We start from the raw sequence: 21,098 nt of genomic DNA on the forward strand, positions 1-21,098 counted from the left end.
TATTTGATTTATAGTGTATTTTGTTTCCTATACATTATCTCCTCTTTATGTTGAGTGATATTTAAGTAATATTGTTTTACATGTAAATGATGATTTTGATAACAGTTTTTGTTTGATTACTCTATGTTTATCACTAATCTTGATATCGGCTCAAGGATTTATTTTGAGAGCAGGCTTAATGTGCATTATTAGAAATAATTTATTGAATCTATATTTTTAGCTTTTTATTATACTTGTCCTTGTAAAGCCAGTTGCTTTTACGTGAATTTAAATGCTGGACTGTGGATACTAGTATTCTTTAGTGGATGGGTTTCAATTAACCATACGTCTCAAAAGCGGTTAACCTGAGTCTGTTCCAGACTATATGTTTACCGTACATTTACACTTACATTGCAGCTATATCAGGCCTGGTAAGCTGGTAGCAGTAATTGCATTTGCCTACACACACACACACACACACACACACACCACCCAGACCCGGCAATGGCTGGAAAAGTGAGTGGAAATATATATATATATATATATATATATATATATATATATATATACTATAATATCCTTTTCTATTACCGCATTGTATTTACTCAAGTGTTTAAATAAATGAATAACTACATGTAAAAAAAAATGCTAAAAATTATCACGTAAATTTACTAATTTCAGATAAATAACTGAACAAATAAATAATTTTAATCCGGAAGAAAGGTATTTTTCTATATTTTTTGGTTCGCAAGAATCTGTCAAATTAATGTTTTCTTTTCCTCTTTTTTTTTAAAAGTGTTTACTGTATTTATTAAATTCAACAATTAATTGATAACAGATTACACTGTGAATTCGTTTTAAGAAAAATACAAACTTTTTTCTTATTTTTAACAGAATAACAACTTCATCAAATATAGGATCAAAACGCTTTGTTTGTCCTTTTTTATCTATTGTTTTTAATTAATTATTTCTTACCATATATATATATACACACTAACTGATAACCCGGCGTTGCCCGAGGATCCATTTATCCTTCTGCTAGAAAAGAAATCAAATTCGTTTCTAAAAATTTCCAGAAGGTTCTACAAAGTTCTATTCGACTAAACTTGAGCTTAAATGTCATCGAAATTGTTACCAATCAGCCTAACGACCACGAAAACTATGAATTCATCACTAATATCAGTCGTTTTCGATTATTTTTACATGTCACCCCTTTCCACCCTACTAATATGGATTCTAAGGGTGTCCTAGCCTTACAGTATTTTTTTCCAGGTAATAAATCATATGTATATCAACTTGGGTTGAAATTGCTCCAGATGTTCCAGAGTTATGCTGGAACACACACACCCACACAGTTTTGTAGTATATAGAAGATATAATTAATTTCTATAAAAATGTATGTTATACTGAACTTTAATTTACATTAAAAAATTAAAAAATGTACACGTTTTACCAACAAAAAAAGGCATGCAATGGCAAACAAAATTACATTTAATTTCTTTAAATACAGTTTCATCCGTAACACCCTAATAATGGTAGAAAATGAATGAAAACAAAATTCCAAAATGGAAAGATAATTCCAGTCTTAAAAAATTGCATCAGAAATTTTTATAGAAATTTTTTGTTACGGCTTCGAATATGTTTAAACATGAAGTTTAATAAAGAGAATGATATGAATGTATTAATAGGTGTGGGAAATACACAGAAATTTTTAAGAAGTAAACTCCGAGGATAGCCAGAAACCACGTTACAAACCCTTACCCCAACTTTTGGAAATAAGATAATTAAAAATTACGAATTAATATCAAATTTCAATTGTTTCAATTTATATTTGAGCAAATAAGATATTATTTTTTCTCAAAATGAAATATAATAAAGATACTCAAAATTTTATCAGTATTATTATTACTGTTAAGTAAATAATAATAAAGTATAATATATTATATTTTATTTAAAACTTTAAAACGAACAATTATTTTTTATTTTTATGTTAAAGGAGACAAAATTATTTCTACAGGATAAATTAGTTTTGTGTTTTTGAATTTGTGCGCTGACTCGTTCAGGAATTTCAATTATAACTCAGCTATATGAAATAGTAGTTGAACACGAGGTATTTTCTTTTTCAAACAACATTTGTAAGATTTTATTATTAAATCTGAGTACTAAATTTTATTAAAATATTTCAATTCATTTTTTGAAAAATGACTCATCTTTTTAAAATTTTATTCGTTCAGAAAATAGATGAAAACTAAGAATTTCCGGACTTCAATTAACTTGACAATTTTTAATATATTCATATAAGAATATGTTAATAAAAAATATCGGACGACTTGTATAACAGTAACAATAAACGGCTGATCTGTCGATGAAAGAGTTAATACTATTGGATAATATATTGAGTTTATGGTTTAATTTTCAGTAGATTGAATGTTTTTAAAGCAGACTTTTACATTTGTAACACTGAATCATTTGATAAAACATTTTGTGCCTTATAATAAATACTCTAAGTATTTTTGCAGGGATATGGGAAAGTACGGCTAATCTAAATCCAAAACGAAAGCTGAAAGAAGAGCAACAAAAATTAAAAATAAAAGGATTACGGATCAAATATCAAATACACATCTTATTAATCTAAAATTCTCTAAAATGATTCAATTAAATTATTGTTACGAATCGTAGCAATATATTTTAAGAAATTATCGGATTTTTAGAATCTCGAAATATTAAATAATAAAATCACTTTTTTTTCAAATTATACAAAATGCATGACCCACCCAACATTATAAGTGTAGGTAGAGGTATATATGTATATAAAATATAGGTTCGACGAATAAAGGTATACAGAAGCGTACAACCGTTAGAAGAGTAGCATTAACAATCGATAAAGAGTCTCGTCGATTTAATGTTCGCGCCTGCGCTTAATACGCGCGAACATCGGTACCGACATATCTAGCCACAGTATGGATTTTGTGTTAGTCGAATACGGTCGCGCTGTTCACATATCGCTAACTATTTACAGTACTTACAAACTGTACCGCTGAGTGTGCCGTCGGTATATCTTTAACAATCTATCATTTATTACCGGTAAAAAAAGCAAGTAATTAGTGAATAGTTATTTATAAGTATTTAATTATTTTTATATCAGGATTTATTAATATTATTACTTAAAAAAAAGACTTCTGATAGGTTAAAAAATGCAATACGCACACACAATTATACACATAACTGATATACAGATATTCAACAGTTGGTGCAAGATAATATACATGAGCTCCCTGCACGCACAATATAAGCTCATCTCAAATTACCCCGTAAAAACGAAAAATAAGTTAAAATAGAATAACGTACTACATAAATAGGCTATAAATAGTTGTTTCTAAATTTTTTTTATGCACAAGTAATTATTTATTATAAATAATATATTTTGTATGTATAAATTTAGCTTCTAGTATAAAATTAAGTTAAAATGAAATAACAATACCACCTTTCTAAAACACATAACAGATTAATTTATATTAATGTACATTAATGTATTTGAATACTATAGTTTTCGATATAGAAGTATCTAAGTATAAGTTGTGACATACATGTTAATAAACACGGATGTTTACTGAGGGTAAACAATAATAACGGGATTTAGTATATCACAAAACATGTCAATTTTGAAAAGGTATACATACTTGTATCAAATTTAAATACATATAATACAAATAGAATTTTTATAATAAAAAAGGATACCTACAAAATGCATATATACGTATTCAAGAAATTATTTAATTTATTCATTTCACAATTTATACACATAAGGAATTTACAATATACAATGCAATTTCACTATGTTATTAATAAAAGTTTATTATAGAAAAAGAATATAAATGGGTGTGTATACTTATATATATATATATATATATATATATATATATATATATATATATATATATATATATATATAAGTATACTTAATAATAGTTAGGATGTTTATTGTGCTAGGGTTAAGAGTGCTTCCAAAGGGTTAAATAGTTGTCAATTATATCTGTCAACTAGGACTCAAAAGGATATTAAGAGTCAACCTTTCCCTTCCATACACGTATTTATATAGCTCAATTCATTTCTAAATGTATTATTACCTAAATTTTTCGGCTTTGTCCGTTTACCGCTAGTTCTTTATATTACACGGAAGGGCACCCTCTGTTAAAATACTGAAAAATATTTTCATCCAGAGTAATTAATGGTTTTTTATAAAAATTTTCATAAAAACCTTCACAAGATGAGAACCGTACTATTTGAATAATTTAATAACACAGAATTTTTTTCCCAATAATTCATCCTTAGGGAATAAGTAAAAAAAAAATACCGTCTTCATCAAGTGGTTGTAACTCTCATCCAAAATTTCAAAAAAATTGTCCTGCAAAGTTTAGTTAATTAAAAATATAGATATTTCTTGAAGAGTGAGCGAGTCCCAACAGTGAATATCGTTAAATTAATAGCTTACTTTGCTTGCAATCAGTTTTCTTAAGTCATTAACTCATTAAATAGTTTGTGAAAATCGGTTCAGTTATTCTTGCACAATGCCCAAACAAACACATAAGCAGAAAAAAATTGAGGTAAATAATTGATTATTTGATTACATAAACACAATGATCATAAAAAATATTCTCATTATTAATAATTTAAATTTTATAAAAAGTTATCTTAGTAATAATAACAACAGTATATTAAATAATTTGTAATTAAGGGAGGGTAGAAACCCGTAATCAAATGTTAAAAGACGATATAATTGTTTTTAACTACGAATTTTGGATATTTTTGTTTTATATTTATTTACGTTATCAATTATTATTTTTTTTACTGAACATCAGCTTCAAATATACGTTCCAATATTGAGTGAAAATAAAAACAAAAGACGTATAATTTGTTTGATTCATCGTATTTCGAGTCTCCAAGTACTTAGTGAAATTCTTTTCTTTAATTTGGGTCCTTTAGGCAGCTGCACTGCTTTTTCATGTTGTGTTGGAGGAATGTATAAATAGTCTTTTACACCCTTTAGGAAAAACGTAAAAAAAAATATATTACACTGTGTGCAAAATCTTTTCCTTAGTTTTGTTTCATGTCTCTCTCTCTCTCTGTGTGTGTATGTATGTGTATGTGTGTGTGTGTAGATTTTTTGTAACGTTCGCTTTGTTTTATCTTTAACATATGCGCGCGCGCACTCGCACACACATGTTACATATATATATGTAACAAATATATTTATATTATATAAAAGCATATTATATATATATATATATATATATATATATATATATATATAAGTCTGTTTTAACAAAATAAATAATATACAGACGGTGATCCTTAAACAACGTAGTAAGAGATACGGAAAATAATCCGATGCTGAGATTTAAAATGTAGGCGTGAGGAAATCTCACTATTAAACATAGCTGGAGTTTCTCATCCTTCACGAAGTAAAGCTCTTGGAATAGCCTACCGGCTTTTATACTTTTACTGGATCTCTTCAATTACTTTTAACCGATTTGAATTCCTATAATTCTAATGTACATACAATTCAATTAACAGCTGTCTTAAAGATAATGGCTTGAAAGTGAAAACTGTTGAGCTATAATTTGGCTTGTTAGAATTATTGTGAGACAGAAAAATCCGGAAATTTAAAATTAAAATATTAATAACAATAACTGTATTCATATTAAGTGCCGTAACCAAATAGTAGTAGGTAACATGACATGAGATAAATGTCACTCCAAAAGTAGTATACCATTTTCAAGAATAACCAACATACAATGCCAACCTTATTAGGAAATTAATGGTTTCTGATTGCTTTCTTCAGTGAGAAGAATGTTATCTTGCATAATATTATGCAAAACTGATTGAATTACACAGTTGATATTAATTACAACAAGTGACACCTTCACTCTATTCAAACACAGGTGAACATCATTACTTTCACAAAAAATAACACTGACTGATGTCGCTTTGTACCAGATGGTTTATATGTGTCATACGCATAAAAGACTGAGAAAGACGGTTTAAAAAGCAAATTATTATACCCCTTTAAATGAGAAGTAATATGTTAAATATACCGTCTCTTCTGGCTAGAATAAAAATATAAATACAACAACATAAACATCAAAGGTACTAGATAATAGGAAAATACAACTACGTTTTTTCATTATACCATTCTTATTTATTTTTTCAAGAAAAACTTTTATGAACAATTCTTGAAGTTCTTCAATAGTAAAATCAAAATTCCAGGACTTGGGCGTGTCTTACGACCGAAAAAACAGCTCATTTTACAAGAAAAGAAAAAAATACATTTTTAAATTAAACTGCATCTTAATTATCCAAAATAGCCATTAAAAATAATACTATTCTACTTCGGAAGGCATTTTGTTTAGCTCTTCAAGGAACTTTTAAAATTTCATCTAAATATCTTATATAGGAAAATTATTAATCTCTGATGAAATTGAGTTCCGTAATCAATTATATGTTATCAACAAAAGAAAGAAGGAAGTTAAACTTAAATTTATTTTTTTATTCTTTAAAAAAATTTTCCGTTTTCAATATACGGTGTCTTCTTTTTTCCCTATCTAGTTATACTGTATAATTCAGTAAAAATTTAAGTATTATAATCTGATTAATTTTAATAAATGAAATAAAAAATAAGATATTACTCAAAAATAATTATTTATCATTAAAAATAATTATAAATTAATTAAAAAATAATTATTTATCATTATTTTTATTATGATGATTTTAAGTTTCAAAGAATTGAATAATTTAGTTATTGAAAAAACTTAAAACCGACATTTTTCAGCGGAAAATTTTATAAAAATCGCTAATGCGCCCGGTCAGATTTTCTAAGGGGTGTCGTGGGGAGGGGGGAACCAACTTTTCTTTACGTTTTGGAGTCTCCTAAACACGATTCTGCAGTGTTTATATATGTATGTATACAATCTTAACCGATTTGACAAAACTTGGTGAAGTGATGTAAACCTATTGGGAATACAAGCCTAGTCAAATCCTAGTAAAGGCTGTTACTTTTATACGGATTTGAATACTAGATTGTGGATACCGGTCTTCTTTGGTGGTTGAGTTTCAATTAACCACATCAGGAGTGGTCGACCTGAGTCTGTTCAGGACTACACTTTATTTACAATTAACATATCATCCTCATTTATCCTCTGAAATAATACCTTAAGGTGATTCCGGAGGCTAAACAGAAAAACAATTAAGGCATATTGATTTTCAAGCTAATAGATTCACAGAAACCAAAGTTTAGAAACAAAAAACTGAGTTTTTGGATAGATTTTCAAGGTTTTCGTATTGTAACTTGAAGGCTGACATGTTAGAAAGCCAAAACTAAATTTCTGTGAGCACTATCAGGTTCCAGCTAGTTCGCTATAATACTTTAGTTTCGCAATAATAAAAAATGTGATCTGGTATGAATAAAAGGGGCTGGTGTGTAAAAAAAAAACAGTTTTAAAGTTTTAATCGTTTTGGGTCAATTTGAGCCTTTTTTTGTGAGCAGGGCTCCACAACCACAAATTATGGGTAACAGTATTAAAATGGGTTGTTGGAAATTGATACAAGTCACAGCTCAACTCTAAAAAAAAGATAAAAACAAACAAATACACAAATATGATATATTTATTGGAACAATGCACAGTATCTCGCAGCATTATAAAACACGTAATACTAAGATAATATGAAATACAAAAAACACCGAAAACAATATTATTTAAAAAAATCATTACAGCAGTGCATCATTCTTTCTTTCTTAACTAAAACCGGAAATCCGCCCTTCTGATGCACTTACAGTGACACAATTTTTATCAATAAATTCGGAACTTTATTTTAAGGAGAAAGTAATTAATCAAAACGAATTTTAATAAATGTCGTATTTTAGATATGAAAGTACCTTCAAAACTGGAGAACAGCATAGCGTGATTAAAAATTTATTAATTTATTTCGTTTTCCTGTGTTTTTTTTTGTTTTTTTTATTAAATAATGATTCTTCAAACATTTATAATACTCTTTCAAATTTTTTTTAAATACTGCATACATATTTCATTTTATTAAAGTTCCACAAAAAATTATTTTCCCTTAGACTAGAGATTTTAATCAGATAAGCCATTATATATTTGTTAAATTTAAGCCATTTCTTAAGAAATTATTTAAAAACATAAAAAAATAAGATAATAAATTAAATTATATGATGAGTATAAACAAAGTATAAATTATAGTAATGAATACAATTTTACAAAAGATTTGAAATTTATTTGAATAAATTAACCGATAATATAAAACCTTAGTAATTAAAAAATATATATATTTTTAAACATATATGAATTTTTTTCAGTAAACAATGTCATATTTTACTATCAGAAATATACAAAAAGCTAACGTATCTAATTCAGTTATGAAGAATTTTATAGTTATACAAAAGTATAATAGCAAACTTAGACTTAAGTACCCACCAGTTTTTATAACATAATAACAAAACTTCGATTGTAGTTATTATGATCATATTACAATATTTAACAATGGCATACCTCATTTAATACTTAACAATTTTCAACGTCACGTTTCTGTCTTATAAATTATAAATTACTAATCATTTAAAAAAAAAAAAGATTACTTAATATTTATATTTCATGATGTTAAAACAATGTGATTTAATATGATAAAAATTATGTAAACCGTTTGCTGGTAAAAAAAAAAAAAAAAATTGAACAAATAGATTTTTTTCTCTTTTTTATACTGTAAAATGAATTAAAATATACACGAGGTCTGTCAATATAGTAATGAGACTGATTCAAAAAAAATTTTATTTACAATCCAATTATACATGGACCTTCGAAATAGTTCCCTTGGGAAGCCACGCAACGCTTCAAACGGTTTTCCCACTCTTCATAGCAGCGTTGGAACTCAGAAACCGGATTATCCTTCTATGGTCGGTTACATTTTTTAAAAATCTTTTCTACTATTCCAAAATCGTGTCCTTTAAGGTGTTTATTTTAAAGTTGGGAACAGGAAAAAGTCGCAGGGACTCAAGTCCGGTGAATAAGGTGGTTCAGGAACTACAGAAATTTATTTCTTTGCCAAAAACTCATTAATTGAGAGTGCAGTGTGACAAGGTGCATTGTCATGATGCAGCATCCAGTTGTCTTTGATGACTGGTCTCACGCGGGCAACTCTTCTCTGCAGTCTTTCAAGAATTTCTCGGTAAACATATTGATTTATAGTCTGCCCTGTAGACAAAAACTCCTTATGGACAATACCATTACTATCGAAGAAACAAATTAGCATGGTTTTGGTTTTTGATTTGCTCATTTTAGTTTTTTTGGGACGTGGTGAGTTTGAAGTGTGCCACTCCTTGCTCGGGCGTTTTGTTTCTGGGTCGTCCTCAAATAACCTGAAGATCGCGGCACACTTCCATCCTGTGTTTTTCTGTTCAACAGTGAGGTTTTTTGGGACCAATTTTGTACAAACTTTTTTCATGTCCAATTCGTTTGTCATAATTTGAAGGACTGTGATATAGTTCAAATTCAACTGTTCTGCAATCATTCTGACAGGTAATCGCCGATCGTTTCGTATCAAGTCTCTGATTCGCTCAACACTGTCGGCACGTTTTGCTGTTAGCGGTCTTCCACAGTATGGATTGTCCGCAACTGATTCCCGACCATCTGAAAATGCTTTAAACCACCTAAAAACTTGGGCTCGTGACAGAGAGTCATCTCCATATTCCCTTTTCAATTTTGAAAACGTTTCAGTAGCATTCTTTTTATATATAAAATTGAACGGTATTAGGCGTCCCAGAACGATACAAAATGAGGCTAAAATAATTTACCGTTGTCTTTTCCACTTAACCGAATATAAAAAAGCGCATCACTATACAAACTCATTAGAGTTAATTTATATTCAGTCTTATTATCCTTCTACTTTGTTCACCATAATGAACCTGTATAATGAACAGTATAGTATAATGAACATCATGTACTACTTTCAGAGAAAGCAGCTGTGGTTGGTGATTAATGTTTTCATAGTGGGTGCTAAAAGATCAAGCAGTTCGAATATAGGAAAACAGTCTCTTTCGGTCAAAAAATAATAAGTTATGAATATTTCTAATAAAAATAATTTTAGCCCAAAAACTAGCAAATAATTTTCGATACGCGTAGAGTAACAGTTGTTCAAGGTATTTCCATTTTTGGAATGCCTCTCCCTTAAAACATGTTATGAAGTACTGGGTTAACATAAAATTCAGTATTTTTTAAAAGTTTGATAAGTTTTTATTATTTAGGAAGTCTCATGGCGTAAAATTCTTAAAAACTAAAAGTTCAAAGCAAGACATAAATACCCATGAATGAATCCATATTTAATAAACTGGTTTTCATTAATTATTGTCGCTAAATATTCCTGGAAGAGTTTTTCGTTTATAAGCGACTAATAATCGAACACTCAATACCAATTAAAGAGAATTTTCATAAAACATTATTAAGTCACTGCCATTAGTTTTTTAAACATACTGACTTTTTTTCATTAAGTTAGAAATTAATTTAAATATTTGACAGTATATGAAACTAATAACCAGAATTCATAAAACTGTTTGAAACAGTGTTGTCATATTGCGAACATATTAAAGAGAAAAATATGCTATATATCAAGTATTTACTTAACTTATAATTTCCTAACTTGGCAGTTAATAAAATCTGGTAACAATGAAAAGAGCTTTCTTTGTTTGTCTGTTGCGCATGTTCCTTTTCATAACTTTTACAGCAGTAAGGAGCGACATTAACATCTAGTTCAAACAAAAAAATAAAAACTTTATTTTTTTGCAAAAAATTAATTGCAATAAATCTGAATAAAGGTATTAAAACTATTTTTTTGAAAAAATATTTAGAATCTAATCACGTTATCTCACGATAATTATACAACAAAACGGTGAATCGATTAAGAAAAAAACCGCTATTTCCTTCATGAATGTGCTCTCAAAAGTAGCTAACGTTTGTGATATATTTTCCAGATAATCACAATGTCATTTTATATTTTTGTTTTTCAATACATAAAACTAATCAATCGCAATAAATATTATTACTTTGCTTAAGACATAGTAGAAATTAAAATAATATAAATAATACATCTGGTATTTTCGTCAGAATTAAATAAAACTTAAAATATATTTTATTTATCCAACTTAACAAATAAGTATTAATATTGTTTTATTTTTATTATCTTTTATTAAAACCACACTGGATATAGGATATCTATTTTGTATTTTAAATTTCAATACTCGTATCCTACAGGAAAACAAATTGATAAAATATCTTAACGATCATATTATTAATTTAAAACACAAAAGCCACAATGTTTGGAATAATAATACGTACCTATTTCGACATTTCCTATGTTTTATAACAACATTTATATATCATATAAATAAATTAATATTAAACTTTAACATATGTTTGTTTTCAACTTTGCCGTTTAAAACAGATTTATCATTATTAATCAATCAATTTACGATAATCATTAATCTGATTCAATGATCATACAGACATCTTTTATTAATATTTATGGTATGGTTTTGATAAGCCATACGACAGGAAATAGGCATAGTTAAATACAAATACATAATAATAGATAATGAAAAAATATCATACATATATTTTAATTATGTAATACAAGAACGTATATGGACAAAAGAAAGCAACTAAAAGTTTATAAAATAATTACATAACGATGAATATACATAACAGACAGTAAATCTTACAAAATAGAGTTCTTTATATATTTTCAGCCCAGATCTGAAATGAATAATTGCTACAATAATTCGTAAATAAATAATTTCAAATTTTGAGATGAATCAATCATTCGTAAATTCGATCATTGAATTCCATCAATGAAATCAATCATTTGTAAATGAATAATTCCTAAAATGAATGAATAATTCATTCCTAAATTCCTAAAGTGTATGTAAATAAGTCAATACAAATGTTATAAGTAATAAAGATGTAAAAATCTGATTTTGATCAATATATAAAATACCTAAAATTATTTATTTCAGTCCTTATATCTAATAAAAATTTATTAAAAGAAAAAATGTTTATATAATTTTTTTTATTATTTGCTATTCCTTTTTTTATATAATTTCCTTTCATTTTTTTAACAAAAATAAAATGATTAAGTTTATTAAAATTAAATTACAATAAAATGTTAATTACTAGTTTCACCCATAACTTCATGTGCATATATATCACCTGAAAGAAAATCATTTTTAAATAGAGTAGGAAGTTCTATTTTTATTCAAAAGAATAAGCACTTATTTCCTAAACAGATAATAATTATAAAAATTAATTGCAAACCAGATTATGAAAGACAGCCGGCCTCCATGGCGCGAGTGGGGTAGCGTCTCGGCCTTTCACCCGGAGGTCCTGGGTTCGAATCCCGATCAGGCATGCCATTTTGCACACGCGCTACAAAACATTCATCTCATCCTCTGCAGAAAGAATTGCTTGACTGCGGACTCGGAGGTTAAGATTATGAAAGACAAGAATAACTTGTAATCATAATAGATGTAAGGCTAATTTCGGGTTTTTGAAGCAATTTAAGGGTTTAATTTGTCAAAAATATTGATAAAAACCAAAATATTTTTAAAATTCATCAAAAGGGAATGGGACACTGAAAATTAAAATATTAGATGAATGATAGTGAAAAATATTTGAGGTTTAATAACTATTCAAATCAAGTTTTCCAGATAATACAAAACATTCCAAAAAATGACCGATAACCATTTTTCATTATGAGAACAGCTCGATTATGAAAATTATTTTAACAAAAAATGACAGTCTTAGACTGAAATTTCAAAAAAAAAGTTTCATTCAAAAGTTATTTTAAATTGTAAATACTTGAATTACTACTGTACTACTGCATGTTTATTATTTTTGATATAATATGCCAGAAATATGATCATTCCACAAATACAATGCTCCAGCTCGAGATTTCAAAGATATTTTATTTATTATTTTTTTTTTTTTAATAAACATCATCAAAGTTTTGTTTAAAATAAGTTTTCTTTCATCATTTCTTTGGTAGAAAGAAAAACGAATGAAAAAATGGCAATTTTTAGGGAAATAATTTCATGCATATCTTTTAAAAGCTATAGCTTATAATTACTTTTAAAAATTACTCTTTCTGTCGGAATTCATATCAGTAGTAGATAAATTATGAAGTAAAAGTAATTCAAGAGGTAAAAATTCTAAAACCGACAGAAACCGTTTCAAAATTTAAAAAAATATTTTTTTAAATTTAAATGTACTCAAGAACGGTACTTTACAGAAAAATAATATTTTCAGTTTAACTTACTTATGAAACATTAAAATTTAATTAATAAAATCAACCATATAGTAAAATGAATAAGAATAAAAATGAATATGAATACTTTTTTGTAGGTAAATCACTTTGAAAATCAGAGAAAGTTTTTAAAAAACTTATCATCAGTCAAACGAAAGTTTTTGTTTGAAAATTTTCTATCGTAATAGTTTTAGAAAAACTAAACTTACTTTAGATTTATCCAACAGTTCGAAAGTACTCGTATCTACTTTTAAAATAAATATTCTGTTACGAAAAACTATTCATAATTCAAGAAATATAACCTATGTTTTTTATTTAATTTTGTTTATTTACTAACCGGCCCGTCTAGCCAGAACCTAGACCCTCGGGGTTCAGGTCAGCCTAGGTGCATCCCGAAGCCAACCCAGGGGCCAAGGGGCCTACCCCATGGCCGTAGAGCTCACTTCGCTCACCATTCACAATTTTCTAGGGGACCGACGCCCTGAACACTCGCAGAGCTTACTTTGGTCACCAATCCCAACTGCCCAGAGGGCTCCACCCCCTGGTCATTATCCTCACCCGCACTGTACATTATTCTCGTGGTTGTGAGAATAAAACTAATAAATAATAATTACAGTATTCAGGCTTTAAAGAAACCTGAAAAAGTAACGAAATTACAAAAGATAAAATAATAGTAATTACGGTAACTAAAGTACACACACCTTTGACGGCGAAAATTTGTAACATTTCTTTGCATAGTGGCACAAATATAATATGAAGAAAAAGGATTAATCTATTTTTCCTTAATGAATATCTTTAATTCACAACTTCACCCTCCTTGGGTGCAAAGAAATAATGAATATTTTTAATATATTAACCTTCAAGGAAGCTGAGGTTCGGTCGATGGCTTAAAACCTTCGCTGGGATAACACGAATGTGTCCTGCAAATTTGAAAGTAATCGGTCGGTTGGTTCTCGCGAGATAACTAACAAACAAAACTTTAAATATATATATATACATTTCCGAATAACCGTGATCTGTTAGATCGAGAATGTACCTGATGCATGCAAAAGTTAGCGTTCAACTTACTAACAAATACCCCGTTTGAATTTTCAAAATCGGACGATTGTTTCCAGAGATATTATAAGAGTACCCCATTGCACCTCCAAAAAAAGCGCCCCAGGAACAACCAGTTTGTTACCGGTTGATGGTGAAGATTAGTCTAGTCTCCCACGAGGTGCTCGCATACCTCACCACACTACCCTCACACGCAGTCCCCATGGGAAGTCCATTATTGTAAAACAGATTTTTTTTTAATTTATTTTAAAATTATTTAATGTAAATTTAATTCTATCACTTTTGTAATATTATTCACTCGAATCCAGCTCACACTGTGATAAAGACTCACAGTTCATTAATTCAGTTAATTAAAGTTGGTGCTTCACACACACGCGCGCGCGCGCACTCATGCACGCGCGCGCACACACACACATAATTATATAAAGAGGAAGAAGGTTTTTTTCTGTCTGGTATAAACGAAAAAACTACCCGATCTATCGCTACTAAATTTTTATCCTAGTTTTTTGCATAACTGAGAAGGTTTTTGGAAATATTTCACCTCGAAAACTACTAAATATATAGATTTGCCGGTTAAAGCACAAACTTTAATGAACTGTGACTGTCTTACCACCGTGTAAGCTGGGTTTCAACTGATTAATCATGAACATCTAAAAATCAATCTAGATTTTTTGAGTTTCATTCCGAGTTTCAAGGGTAAAAATTAATTTTGAATTTTTTTTTTGAAATTGTGTAATTTTTTTAATATCTCCGTAACAAGTTAAAAAATCAACCTGAATTTTGGCGAGTGTAATCTTCATGTCAATAAACCAATCTCAAGCTTTTTTAAATTCGACCTTGAAAGTGGATGAAGAAAGGATAAAAAAACGTTTGAATAACGATCGTAAATTTTCCCAATTCCGATTATCATACGCGAGGTATTCAGTAGATTTGGGCTTTCAAATACTCTTCAGATAAATATTTAAAAACCATTTTCGGGTTTTTTTTAATTCCAATTTTTTTAAGGGGTGCAGTAGTACCTTTATACGGCGCTGTAGCACAACCAACACAGTCACTGCTACGTTACTGTATGTGTGACTGACTACACCTGCCTCCACTTAATTGTCTAATAAACATAAAATAAAAAGATTGAGCGCTTCGGGAAACGCAATTAACCATATAGCGCGGGCGAAGCTGCGATGTGCCTAGTAAATATATATATTTTTTTTTTTGAGATTTTTTTCGAGATGAATTATATCTAAAAAACTCATTTAGCTAAGAAACATCTCATTCATTTATGAATGAAGAAACATCTTCATTCTCATTTATGCTAAGAAACATGGGTAAAAATTTTGTTGCGATTGATCGAGTAATTTTTTTTTTATCTTGAAGAAACAAAAACCCTCTTCCTCTTTATATAATAGTATAGATTTATTTAAAAAAGGTCAACCGTTAACCAACCATTTAACGAAAGACTAATTTTATAACTTACAAAAAAAAAACTAAGTCTTACCGGTATTCTTTTTATAAACTTTATCTGATGGCAAGGCCAATTGACAAACCGACTTGTTAGGAGAACTAAACTTATTCGAATAAAATATGACCTTGTCGTTACAATTATCTTATAATATTAACAAAAAATTATTTGTATGCTATATATTTTAATATTATTCACTGACATTAATTTAATTACTCATACGTAAAATTTATTTGTATTTTTAATAACAGAAAGTAGAAATAATATTCATTTAGTTTAAGTCCATTTTTTGGATGTGTAAACTTTATTACTGTATTGTTTTAAAATTGTGGATATTTTATATGAATCTCTCTTTCTCTCTCTCTCTCTCTCTCACCAGCCCCCCCCCCCCCACCATTTACCCCATCACTATCTACTAACAGAAGTAAACAGAATTAGTGCTGCTGTATAATTTGGATAGACGATGGTAAGCTTTGTAGAATTATACATACCACGATTGTGGAATTATGTAAATAAATTGATCAAAATGTCTTTCATAGTGTCTCCCATGATGTTGTGTCCGATAACTGTTAAATACTCTCCAATACTGTAATTGAAAATCAATAACATTATTTCTATTGGAAAGTTAAAAGTACTGAAGTAAGAAAGACACAAAAATACACAAGAAATCAAGGATAATGGTTTTTTTTTTAATGTTTTTCTTGGAAATATCAAATTAGCCTATTATCGGTGAAACATTTTTACCGATGTCATAATACCTCCGTTTTCTTTAAAACAAGGAAATAAAACATTAATTACATTTAAAGTATATCAATCTAAAAATTCAGCTCAATATCTTTTGCCTCCAAAAAAAGTTACACATCATTTGCAATTTCAAACCTTTCATTTAACCTTACTAAAAACCCATAAAATATTAATTATTTAAATTAAAACTTTAAGATTATTAAAACAAAAAATACCAAAAAAAGAGAAGTAAGAAATTTAATGTTTTATGCTACTTTAAATGTGAACAAAGAAAATTAGTCAGGTGTCAAAGATTGATAAACGAACGAATATATAATTTACAGAAATAAACCTCGAACCTATAACTTCTAAAATTTAAAATAAAAGAAATAACGGGAACAGTAACAATAAATAAGATTTGCATATATTTTTAACTTAACTTTAATCATAAAAAATTTCCCCGTTTCTTTTTAATATTGAATAAAATTCAAAATTATATAATTTCATTATTACGATGAAATAGAATTTCCACCTACAGAATCTCTTAATACATCTTCACCACCTTCCTACTCCTTTACCATTTGTTCGTTCTAAAAATAATGATCCAGGGTATCTGAATTTCAGTTTTATATGCGCGCGCATATTTACATTCAAAATCATTAAATTATATTTTGATAACAGACAAGTAAATTACATTTTCTTACCGGTTATTCCAGGATGATAATGTATATTTATTTGTTTTCTTTTAACACCAAAATGTTACAAGCATCGATGTTTCAAGAAATAAGGATAAAGTGATTAGGGTCTGTCGTATAATGATATGAATAATAATCTCCGTGGCGGAGTGGTAGCATCTCAACCTTTCATCCGGAGATTCAGGGTTCAAATCTCGGTCAGGCATGGCATTCTTTATACGCTACAAATCTCCATTCCCTTAGGGCAAAGTGGTGCAAAGCAGTTGATGCCAGTTATTTAAAAAAAAATATTGCGGACGGTATATTCTGGTTTTTCCTAAACCGTCAAATCGTTATATATATATATATATATAAAATTTACAAATTTTCATATAAACTGACTAAATTATAAAACCATAAAATAATAAACTAATATTTGAATGAATAAACCTCTATTTCCATTTCCCTTGTACAAAATATGACATAAAAATAAAAATTACAATATATAATTAGGAAACATAACTGTGCGCAGTCATGAGCCACTTTATATAATATTTCTAAAAAGGGAATATAAAAATTAAAACTATTTTTAAAATAAATAGTAGTAACTGAAAGTTCCTACATAAACAAATGAAAGTTCTTATAAACAAAAAAAATCCCTTTCGGCACGCCGGAAGGCGGGGTAGATTTCACCGGTGCTAAGTAGGGGATAAAAAAGATTTCTACCTTAAAATTAAGAAAAACATCAAATTTACTCAGTACAATGGTTGCATGTGAAAAAAAAGATTTCACATGTTTAGCATACGACAAGCACCATCTTCTTCAAATTCCAGCAACATTTTGGTCATCAATTGCCGTAAGGGTTGGTCATATCAAAAATTGTTACAGAAAAAGGTTTTAGGTAAAGTTTAAACGACCATTTTAAACCGATTCAATACTGTGCTTATTAAAGGAATTATGATTTATTATGTCCTCGAAACTCCATTTTTTCCACCTCCTGGCCCAATGGTTGGTGATATCAAAAAACTTAATATTCTCTAAAGAATATTAGGAACTTTAAACAAATTCGATATTTTACTTAATAAGAAAGTTATAGCGATATTTTGTTTTTCGGAAAAGCCCCCCCACCCATTCCCATCCCATGGTCCGATTTTGCCCATTAACAAACTCCACTGAGATTTTTGTCGTTATATTTTATGTAGCAACTAGCTCTACCCCCCACGCTTAGCTGTGGCACATTGTGGTTTCCCGGAGGAGAAATGAGAAACAAAACAAAGCATACGTTTCATAAAAGTTTAATTTTGCAATACTTGTGGATATACAATATTTTTTTGTTTTTCCACTGTCTGCATAAATATAAAGGTTATCTGGATTGCCGACTCGGGAACACGCAACATATAGTTGTACTACATATATCTCACTGTTGGTCGTTTTCTAATAAATTCAGAGCTTGGTGAAAGGCGCAGCTCAATCACGACACGATCACACAAAAGTACCTCGATTAAAGTGAATATTTAATTCAGATTGTATAATAATCTGAATCAGATGCAAGTGGATACGACTTTTTTATTTTTTTTTTTGTTAATAAGCAATGTAATTGGGAACAGGTATTGTTTCACATGTGACTGCGGTTGTCGTTAGCTAGTATGGCGAGTGTTCCCCTCGCTTCCGGCAGATGGCGCGGTCACTGGTACACAGCTGACCGTTAAAAAAACTGTTTTCTCGCGGTCGCGGGTATGTGACTGATGCGAAAAATAGATGAAAACAATCTTTGATGCGGGTTATATATTGTGCTAAAATTTGAGCTCAATCAGTGCAGAAAATTTTGAGTTTTTGAAGCGTACACAAACGAACTTAACATTTTTATATATAAAGATTTCTGGGCTGCGAAAAAAAGCCCTTAAGTCGTGCGAAAAAACACATCATTTTAAATGCTTACAAAAGCAGAGTAATGCTTACAAATTACAGAATAATCAAACGGCGTTGATTTCAGATGTTAATAAACTGCTAACGTAAGTAGAAGTTGTGCTGCTTCAGTGTACAACGTGATTCTCGAGTATGATCTACTAATGAATTACGGTCTCCAAAGAAAACAAAACCCCGGAGGTCAATTGAGAAAAAGGTGAGATTTTGATAAAAACGCGATTCGTAAAAAAATTACACGAATTTCAATTATTTAGAAATAGTTTAGCGCTGTATTATGTCCTTTGGAAGAGAATTCGGTTATTGTCTTCGACAATGCTTCTTATCATTAAACGAAAAGAATTCCAGCCGTGTTATAGAAAAACAATGATATCAAAATGTGGCTTAGTTCAAAAGGAATAATTTTTGAAGAGGTTTAAGTTAATGTTCAATCACTGCAAAGGGTTTCGCGTATTAAAAGTAGTTATAGTCCGTATAAAATTGGTTTGATACACAACGGTATATTGGTAAGTCGTGTTTTTATTCGGCTCCTAACAAATATGTTTGCCGGTCTCCGTGGCGCGAGTGGTAACGTCTCGGACTTTAATCCGGTGATTCCGAGTTCGAATCCCGGTCAGGCATGGCATTTTCATACGCTATAAATCATTCATATCATCATCTGAAGCAATGCATAACGGTGGTTTCGGAGGTTAGAAAAAACAAAAAAAAACGAATGCTTAGTTGTGTGATTTCAGTGTTACTATTTGTGAATTTTGTTCTTTGCTTTTACATAGCACAGAACGCTAAATGACCAAAAAACGATTGTTTGGTGATTTATATGTAAAACAATAACCTAACAAAGGATGTTTTGGTCATTATGTAGTGATATTATTTTCTGTGTATTTGGTTATTTCGACTTTTGGGTCTATCTGGGCTATAAGAAAGTTGGGTGTTTTAATTTATTTACTGCAAGTCATCCTTCTTGGTGGCTTTTCTTTTTATTTTGGTGTTTTTTTTTGTTTTTTTTAATAAAATACAGATGTTTTAGCTGTTAAATATAATTCAAAGAAATTTGTTACTTAATCAGTTGTGATTTTGTTTACATTGGCAACGGCCATACGGGCTCTTTGTGATTGGTCGTTGTGTTTGACAGCGGCCATCTTGCATTGGTCTGATTGGTTTTCCTTTGTTTACATTTCCATCTGATTTATTAGCCTCTTTTTTATTAAAAAACTGTACAAATTAAAAATAGATAGATAGATTTATTAAAAATAGATTAAAACAATCTTTGCTGCGGGTTATATATCGAGCTAACATTTTTTTTATCGTGTTTTTTTAAAAATAAAATGCAAATGTTTTAGCTGTTAAATATAATTTAAAGAAATTTGGTCGTTATGTTTGACAGCGGCCATCTTGCATTGATCTGATTGGTTTTCCTTTATTTACATTTCCAAATTAAAAATAGATAGATAGATTTATTAAAAATAGATGAAAACAATCTTTGATGCGGGTTATATATCGTGCTAAAATTTGAGCTCAATCGGTGCAGAAAATTTTGATTTTTTGAAGCCGTACACAAACGAACTTAAGAATTTTGTATATATAGACTTAAAAGTGATCGGCACAAAATTACAGCAGTTATCATGTCCACAAAAAAAGTGAGATATATATATATAAATGTATAATACAAACTTTTGAACTGACCGTTGTTTTGGGATCTGGGGATGTGAAACGCGAAGACGTCGAAATTTTCCGGAAGTCGAATCATGCTACCCATCCATTACAATAGGTAGCTTTCTTACGAAATCTACCTAAAATTAATTTTTAAAGATCGAGATCAATTAAAATTTAAACTTATCTTAGAAAAACAAAGAAAGAATAAAAAAAAAATAATTGAACAAATAATACTATAACAAATGAACATCCGTACCCGTGCTTTAAAA

At 29.1% G+C, this 21,098-nt stretch overlaps 1 protein-coding gene across 6 annotated transcripts in view; it reads left to right on the forward strand.

Annotated features, from left to right (window-relative positions):
* The first annotated feature begins 2,926 nt into the window (after positions 1 to 2,926).
* Positions 2,927 to 21,098, forward strand: part of LOC142325328 (uncharacterized) — a 185,758-nt gene continuing 167,586 nt past the window's right edge. For 2 of the 6 annotated variants that reach the window (XM_075366940.1, XM_075366942.1), the window contains exon 1: positions 2,927 to 3,063. The gene's annotated coding sequence lies outside the window, so the exon portion shown is untranslated. Of the gene's footprint in view, positions 3,073 to 21,098 lie in introns of all 6 variants that reach the window. The other 4 variants (XM_075366941.1, XM_075366937.1, XM_075366939.1 and 1 more) reach the window with 3 other exon arrangements.

The sequence above is a fragment of the Lycorma delicatula genome, chromosome 5, assembly GCF_047948215.1.
Source record: "Lycorma delicatula isolate Av1 chromosome 5, ASM4794821v1, whole genome shotgun sequence".
In the NCBI taxonomy this organism is placed as follows: domain Eukaryota; kingdom Metazoa; phylum Arthropoda; class Insecta; order Hemiptera; family Fulgoridae; genus Lycorma; species Lycorma delicatula.